Source organism: Micromys minutus (genome assembly GCF_963924665.1).
Source record: "Micromys minutus genome assembly, chromosome: 4".
NCBI classification, from domain to species: domain Eukaryota; kingdom Metazoa; phylum Chordata; class Mammalia; order Rodentia; family Muridae; genus Micromys; species Micromys minutus.
In genome coordinates this window covers 24,121,192-24,130,305 of record NC_137973.1, presented here as the reverse complement: position 1 = coordinate 24,130,305, position 9,114 = coordinate 24,121,192, and positions in this window count along the sequence as shown.

Below are 9,114 nucleotides of genomic sequence, written 5' to 3'. Positions count from 1 at the left end.
GTGTGTGTGTATGTATGTATGTATGTATGTATGTATGTAGGTTTTTATAAACTGTAGTCCAGCTAATCCAACAATGGCTGGCTATGAACAGAAAGTCCAAGAATCCAAAAGTTACTCAGTCTACAAAGCTGGAGGTCTCAGCTGGTTTTCAGTAGACACTGGTATCTGAAGAAGCAGACTGCAATGCAGTGAAGGGATAGACTTTCTAGCAAGGCAAGAGTAGGCAAGCAAAGAGCAAAAGCTTCCTTGTTCCAGGTCCTTAAACAGGCTTTTTGCAGAAGGTATGACCCAGATTAAAGGTGTGTCTTCCTGCCTCAAGATCAAGCTTTGTGCCTTTCTAGTACCTCAAAGGTTCAGACTAGAAATGGATCTACTTCAAACCAAGCCTCGCCCCCCCAAAAAATAAATCTCTCACAGGTATGTCCTCTGTGATGGTTTGCATATTCTCATCCTAGGGAGTGGCACTATTAGAAGTGTGTCTTGTTGGAGGAAGTGTGTCATTCTGAGGATGGGCTTGGAGATCTTCCTCCTAGCTGCCTGAGGATGTCTAGTCTGTTCCTGGCTTCCAGAGGTAGAACTTTCAGCTCCTCCTGCACCATGCCTGCCTGGATGCTGCCATGCTCTCTCATCTTAATGTTAATGGACTGAACCTCCGAACCTGTAAGTCAGCCCCAATTAAATGTTGTCATTTGTATGACTTGCCTTGGTCATGGTGTCTGTTTACAGCAATAAAATACTAAGACAGAAGTTGGTACCAGGGACTAGAATATTGCTGTGGTAGGCCTGACCATGCTTTTGCTTGGAAGAATGTGGATTTTGGGACTTTGGATTGGGAAAGCACTGGAAGGCTTTAAATGGGACTTAATAGGCTATCCTAGTAGGAATACGGAAGACTTTGTTACTGAGAGTGATTTGAACTGTTTGGACCTGGCCCAAGATGGTTCAGTGCAGAGAAATTTTAGTATGTGGCCTAAAGACTCTTTTTGTGGTATTTTTTTGGGGGGGAAATGTGGCTGCTTTTTGCCATTGTTTAAAGAGTCTACCTGAGGCTAAGGTAAAAAGATTTAGATTGATCGCTTTAAAACAGCCTCAAAACAGCCTGAAGTAAATTCTGTTGTGTGGTTACTAAAATTCACTCTTATGAAGACCTTTTTAATGAAAAGGAGCAAGTTGAGAAAGGAAAAATATAAAATGTATGGTTCTAGTATTAAAGGGACACCAGGAAGTGAAATAGAGCTGAATCCTGTGTTCAAGAATATTAAATTAAATTAAGGGAGTAATGACTTTAGGGCAAAATCCATCCAGCTTAGTTAGCTCTAGGCAACTTAGTACAAATTTTTAATCCCAGGACACAGTGACAAGCAGATCTCTGAGTTCAAGGCTACCCTAGAAAAGAAAAGGTTCTAGGTGAAGAAAACTTAAATCCAGGCTTGGTAGACCACACTTTAATCCCAGTGTTTAAGAGGCAGGCATGCAGATCTCTAAGTTTAAAAGTCAGTGTACGGAGCAAGTTTCAGGACAGCCACACTTAGGCAGTGAAGGAGTTGGAAAACAAAAAGCTGGTGGTAATGTAATAAAACAAGGGGGCCATGTTCCAGCCAAGCAAGAAGCAGTTTTGGCCATGTGCCTCTGGCTTTAGAGTCCAGAGTAAAAGGGAATACTAGAAAATTTGATGCTAGTTTGCTGCAGCTAAGAAATTAGCAGTGATTAAGAAGAGGCCAGCATCACCGAGGTGAAATCTTCTGGGAAGTGTTCTCTGAGACCACAAAGAAACTGTGTTCCAGAGATAGCCAAGGTTGTACCTACTGCAGCAACTGTACTTTGTAATGTGTAAGAGTCACCCAGGTGGGGCTGCTTTCGAAGGCATGAAGGTATCATGAAAAACAGCTGAGGCTTAGCACTGTGAGAGGCCATGGAAGGCTACTGGTGAAAATTACAGTCTTAGTTGCAGTTGATGGCCCAAGACTGAAATGGTCATGCAAAGAAATTGAGGCTTGGCACCATGAATAGAACTTATGAGAGGCTATTGGTGAAGCCTCGTTGCAGTGGAAGACCCCAGATTATTGTAGATGCCAGTACCATGGGATGATCACTAAGAACAGCAGCTGCAGTGGAGTGGATCAACCTGAGCTACAGAGGGCAGAGCTGGAGAAGTGATGTCAACCCTTTGGAAGAGCCTAGAAGATCATGTGTGGATCCCAGACATTGGAACAAGAAACTGCAATGTTGAAGTTGCCTTAGAGACTCCAAGATACCAGAGCTGTGGAGTATCTGCTGAGAAAAGCTGCTAACAGGGAGTGGAAGCAGCCCAGGAGGAAGAAGTTTGTTGCAATCAACAAAGATAAAAAAGGATTTTAACATCTGAAGACCACTTTGATTTCAGACATGGTGATGCAGAGTTTGGAGTTTGTCCAGCTGGTTCCCTGTCTTGCTTTGGGGATTACATTTAAGTGATTGGATGAGTCTCAGAAAAGACCTTGAACTTTAGACTTTTAACACTGTTGAGACTGCTATAGACTATGGGGACTTTTGAAGTTGGACAACATATATTGCATTATGCTATGTTTAGGTATGGCCCCCTTAGACTCAAGTTTGAACACGCCTATGGGGACCAGGGAGTAGAATGTGATAATTTGCATATGCTCATCCCAGGGAGTGGCACTATTAAGTGTGGCCTTGTTAGAGGAAGTGTGTCACTTTGAAGGTAGGCTTGGATTTCTTCCTCTTAGCTGCCTGTGGATGCCCAGTCTGTTCCTAGCTTCCAGAGGTAGAACTCTCAGCTCCTCCTGCACCATGTCTGCCTGGATGCTGCCATGCTCTCATCTTGATGATAATGGACAGAACCTCTGAACCTGTTAAGCCAGTCCCAATTAAATGTTGTCATTAAATGACTTGCCTTGGTCATGGCATCTGTTCACAGCAATAAAACCCTAATTAAGACACCTTCCATTTCTGAACTATAGTTCATTCTAGATCTAGTCAAGTTGACAACCAAGCATATCCATCACAGATGCATGATGAAAATGTCACAAAAAAGGAGAAATTATATAATTTTGGTTCCAAATTTTATAATTCTAGTTCCAAAAATGGTTGGAACAAGAGATCATCATATTAAATCAAATAAGACAGACTCAGGAGAAAGCATTACATTTTCTCTATGTATGGAATCTAGAAGTAAGTGTGTGTGTGTGTGTGTGTGTGTGTGTGTGTGTGTATTGGACATGAAAGTAGAGGGGTGGTTATTGGGAAAGAAAGATAAAATGTTGCATGCCTTTTCTCATGTGCAAGCTGGAGACTTAAATATATATGTGTGTGTGTGTGTGTGTATGTATATGTATATGTGTGTATATGTATATGTATATGTGTGTATATGTATATGTATATGTATATGTATATGTATATGTATATGTATGTGTATGTGTATGTGTATGTGTATGTGTATGTATATGTATATGTATGTATATGTATATGTATATGTATATGTATATGTATATGTATATGTATATATAACATGAAAGCAGAAGTATCACCTAGGAATAATAAAGAGGATTGTGAGAAAGTATGTGGAAGCAAGAGGAAGGTATTACTTCCTTTCCTCATTGTTGTGACAAAGCACCTGCTGAGAAACAATTTAAGGAAGGAATGAGTTATTTCTGCTTACAGTTTGAGGAAATCCTGTTTATCATGGTGGAGAAGGCATGGCAGCAAAAGCAAGAGGCAGCTAGCAGTCAGGAAGCAGGAAGTGAACAGGAAGTATAGCTAAGCTTTTAAACTTTAGCACCCCCCCATAGGACTTACTTCCTCTAGCAAAGCTCCACCTCCTAAGATCTCCACAACCTTACACAGAAGGACAAGAGCTGGGAAGCAGGTGCTCAGACATTTCACACTTACACAGCAAATGAGAAAGATGTAATGATACACATCTAGAAAAATGTCACAACGAAACCCGCTGCTTTGTACGATGGCTAACACATTATAAAGTACATAAGTAAGGGAGGTTAGAAGACAACACCCAGGCACAGTGTGCTTCAGGGAGCGACACAAGGAAAGCAGAATAACAACTTTCAGAAGAGGTACTTAATGTCGCCATAGGTCCAGCTCAACTATTAAAGTAAAACAGAGAGCTTTACAAGATGATAAATTCCAGAGTTTCTTTTGGAGGGATGGGCTCAGTTCAGGTTGGTCCAAAGTGTCGGGGAGGAAAAAGATACAAGCCATCCCAGGGAAAGGGAGTGGGAGATATTAAGAAGGGTCTACCAGGTGCCTTGGGTAGCAAGGGCCATTTTCCCAGCACCCAACACTCAACACCTCTGAACTCTTCTAACCATATTCCAAAAAGGGACCCAGTGCCCTGGTTCCAAAACATGGGCCTGCAAAAAGACCGGCTAAAGCCTGGGGGTAGTGCACTGGATACCAAGCACAGGGTGATGCCCAGGCCTTCCTCAGATAGGCCAGGCTGGTGGGGGGAAGGAGGCAGTTCAGAGGGAGCTAGGTGCCCTGACAGGAGATGTTCCACAAACCATCTTAACTTGGCAAATGAACCCTAAAGGGCTTGCCCCACTCTTAGCAGGCCAAACCCTTTAGCTGGGACACTCCAACATTAGCCAGTAGTGAACAACCCATTCAACATGGTGTTTCCTGAAAACAATTCCAGGGCCTGCAGAAGTCCCCAGTGTAAATCAGGGATATCCATTGCCCTCCCTGGTCCTCTCATACATGATTTTGGAAGAAAATCCTGACCAAAAAATAATGTCTTCCTGCTACCCCTTATCTCAGGAGGCCTGGGCAGGGTACCCCCAATGCTTGCTTCGGGGTGACTGACAACCCTTGCAAGATTGGGCAGGCATTCTGTGCTCTACTACAACTCTGGGACTTTGCAACCACCAAGTCAGAATTTAAGCCACTAGGAAACCAATGGGGAAAAGGGTACTTTCTCCTGCTTCCCAAAAGAGAAACAAAGTGTTTCCCTCAACAAAAAACACTCTGTAAAAAGTGCCTTCCAAAAGGCACTCTGTAGAGGAGGAAGGGTTAAACAGGAGCAGAGCCAGCCTGTGAAGTCTGACTCTTGAAGACTCCCCAGAGGTGTGACCCAGCATCTAAGATTTCACTTGTGAAGCATCTGCAGACTGAGCAAGCATCTGTAACCAAATCCCTTCAAGGAAGACGGGGTTGAGACCAGAGCGCTGGGGGAATGAGGAATCCAGAATCAGGCCAGACAGACACCTTACTGCTCTCTGGCTTTCTTCTGCTCACAGGTACCGATTGTGTAACACCCTATGGCAGTTTAGCACCACAGCTCTGACCTGCTCCCTTCTTGCTCCCGTCCACCTCTGTTCCTTCTCCTCACTCTGCTTCTTTTCATCTTCCAAAACAAAACCACAGACTGGAATGGAGTCTCATGTCAACCTCCAGCGACCGGAGACCGGTCTGTTATCTAATCCCTCCCCCCATCAGTCTACCTTGAGCCCCTCTCCCTACTATCTACCAATCCAATAACAATCGCCACCTCTATTCTGTTCTCCCTTTCTTCTCTGCTTCTACCAACTAATCATGTAACTAATCATGCTGTGAGTGCCTCTTTTCTTCTTAATATACTGGACACACACAGTATGACTGCTTCTTATTTTTCACAGTGGGTGTGCCCTTGGTGGAAATTATGGTTGCAGGCACTATTCTATTCTCTAGGATACAGAGTACAGAGTCTGGTGCCCTTGAACACCCTAGAACAGAGGGAAACACCACCTAAACCCTACTGTGATTAGTCGCTCTTCAACACTGTAATCACTTCCTCTGAAAGAATAAAGGTGTCTTAGTTCAGGTTCTACTGCTGTGGAGAGACACAATGACCATGGCAACTCCTACAAAGGAACATTTAACTCAGGCTGGCTTCCAGCTTCAGAGGGTTAGTTCATTATCTTCACAGTGGGAAGCATGGCAGCCTGCAGGCAAACATGGTGCGGCAGAGGTAGCTGAGAGTTCCTTTACATCTAGATTCACAGGTAGCAGGAAGTGACAATAATACACTGGCCAAGCTTGAGCTTCTGAGACCTCACAGCCCTACCTCTAGTGACACACTTCCTCCAAAAAGGCCACACCTACTTCAACAAGCCACACCTACTTTAACAAGGCCATGCCTTCTAATACTGCCACTTTCTATAGGCCCATGGAGGCTATTTATATTCTAACCACCAGAAAAGGTGACTTAAGCTTTAAAAAGTTAAACCAACAACCCAATTCCAGATGTGCAAGTCCTAAAACAAAAGTATGAGAAACATGAAAAGGAGGACAATATATTTCCTTCAAAAATTATTAATCTTGTATTGATGATCCCTAATGAAAGTTAGTGAATTAGATAAAATTCCAAAAAAAATGTTTCCTGATTATAAAAATGTCCAAAGAAATAAAGAGGTCACTGGTAAACTGGGTGAATTACAAAGGGGTGCAAACAGACATCCAAATGGAGTAAGGAAGTCAATACAGGAAATGAAAATGAGCTGCAACAAAGAGATAGAAATACTGGTGAAAAATCAAACTGAATAGTGGGAAAAAATTAAGAAGTCAAAAAAAAATCTTAGTGCAAAGCCTCAACGGTAGATGAGATCGTGGGGATTACAGGATACCAGAGCTTGGTAGAGGGATCTGAACATTCTGTGAGTGACAAGGATGAATTAATGAAAAATGTACAAACAGAACCTGTGAGAGCATGGAGTACATGAAACAACCAAACGAATCCTGGGCAAAGGTGAGGGAAGTGAGCATCATGCCAAGGCATGGGAAATACTTGCAATTCAATCATGAAAACTTCCCCAGTCTAGAAAAACATAGGCCCACTGTGATACAAGAGGCATTTAGAATACCGAATACTCAGTACTAAAGAAAAAAAAAAAACTTCCACACAGTACTAAAACACTAAATATGTAAAACAAAGGAAGTATATTAAGGCTTCAAGAGAAAATACCAAGTCTCGTTAGAGGCAGGGCATCGAAATAACAGCAGATATAGTGACAGAAAAGTTAAAAGTCTGGAGGGGTTGAAGTAACATATTTCAAGTCCTGAAAGAACAAATGCTGCTCATATTTTCACTAACCAGCAAAAGAGAAAAAGGTAAGAGAGGGAGAAAGAGGGGAGGGAAAGGGGAGGGAAAGAGAGAGGGAGGGAGGGAGGGAGGGAGGGAGAGAGAGAGAGAGGGAGGGAGAGAGAGAGAAAGAGAGAGATAGAGAGAGGGAGAGAGAGAGGCTAATGGGAATCATGGCCACCAAGCCAACTCTTTCAATGATACTGGAAGGAATCTTCAGACTGAAGGAAAAGATAAATACATCTAAATGACAGAAGACATAGATGGTGATAGTTAAACAGAGTAAGAAAACACCAAGTCCTAGAGAATCAATAAATTCACAGGCATTGACATGCACTTTCCAATGATTTGGTCTCAGAGCTCCCACCAAAACACAGAGACTAGTAGACTGAAAACTTAATCTGTCCATTTACTACTTCCAAGAAATACACTCCACAGTCAAAGACAGATGCTACATTGGAGCGAAAGGTCGAAAAAGTTAATCCAAGCAAACAAGACTAAAAAACAAATGTTCACGATGAAAGTATTTGACACCTTCCCTCTCCCTCCTCCCTGCCAATTCCATTGCTCCAGTCTCATCCTACTCAGCTTCTAACAATCCATCTGCTGCAGCCTCGCCTTCCTTTCTGACCTCCTTCCCAGCAGATCACAGATCTCCAGTGGCCTTCTTCTACCACCTCATCCCTTTGTCTCAGCCACAACCCTCAGTCTTGCCCCCAGCTTTGTAGCAGATGGCTTGCTGTGTCCTCTCCTTTCTCTTTGACCCCATTTCCAGGGCCTTTTTAGATCCTGGTAGGATATTCAGCATTCCTCCCTCCTGTGGACCCTCACAGTTCTTGTCCAACCCCATTCTTCAGTGTGTGATCCCAATACCTGGAAACTCATTCTACCCAGGATCCTCAGGGGCCATACCAGGCAAGATCTCAGAAGCGCTCCCTACCAGGCAACCCATGGCCACCATGCTCTCCCAAGAACCAGAAAGGGCAAAAGAAACCAAGAACAAACACCCAACCAACGAACACAAGACCAAATATTAGCACCTGAAATTACAATCATTCAAATCCAGATGCCTAACTAGGCACCAGTGTACAAGCACAATCAATAACAGACAGGACAATATGTCTTCATTAGAGCCCAACAAATCTACTAGAGCAGGCCCTGGGAAATGCAATATAGAAGAAACAAGACTTGGACTTCAAAATAACTACTATGAATATTACCAAGGACCTTAAAGAAGACATGAATAAATCCATTAATAAAATCTCTCAGAACATAAACAAACCATGGAATGAGATGAAGAAAACTGATTACAACATGAAAGTGGAAATGGATTTTTTTTAATGGTGGGAAAAAAAGGCGTGTATTTAGAATTAGCCACTTGGACTCAGTTTAGATGATCCCAATCTTGTTGGCAACATCTAGAGCATCATAATCAGGAGCCAAGCAACATACGCCTTCTTCTCTCCATCAGGCTTTATCAGGGGATTGACTTTGGCCACATCAATATCATAGAGTTTCTTTATGGCTTGTTTGACCTGGTGCTCATTGGCCCTGACATCCACAATGAACACAGCGTGTTGCTGTCCTCCATCTTTTTCATGGCTGACTTGGTGGTCAGTGGGAATTTGATGATAGCGGTCAAGCTTTTTTCTCCTGGGTTCACTCTTTCGAGGATATTTTGGCTGCCTCTGGAGCCACAGGGTCTTGGACCACTGAAAAGTGGATGACGTTCTGATCTTCTTCTTTTTGTAGCTGTGGACGCCTTTCAGCACTTCCTTCTTAGCTTTCAAGGCCTTTGCTTTGGCTTCGGCTTTGGGAGGGGCGGGAGCTTTGATTTTGGGGCCATCTTGGCAAAAAGGGGAAGTGGAAATATTAACCTGCCCTGTGGCTGGTGAGGCCAAGTCTCCAAGGATTGAAGGATATTCCAAAAACCTTTGTGGGGAAACAAGGGACTCCAGGTTTCAAGCTCAAGAGTAGTGTAAACAAAGCAGTTTTCATTTTTATTAAGTAAAACAGAAGGTAACATTTAAAAGTACAAA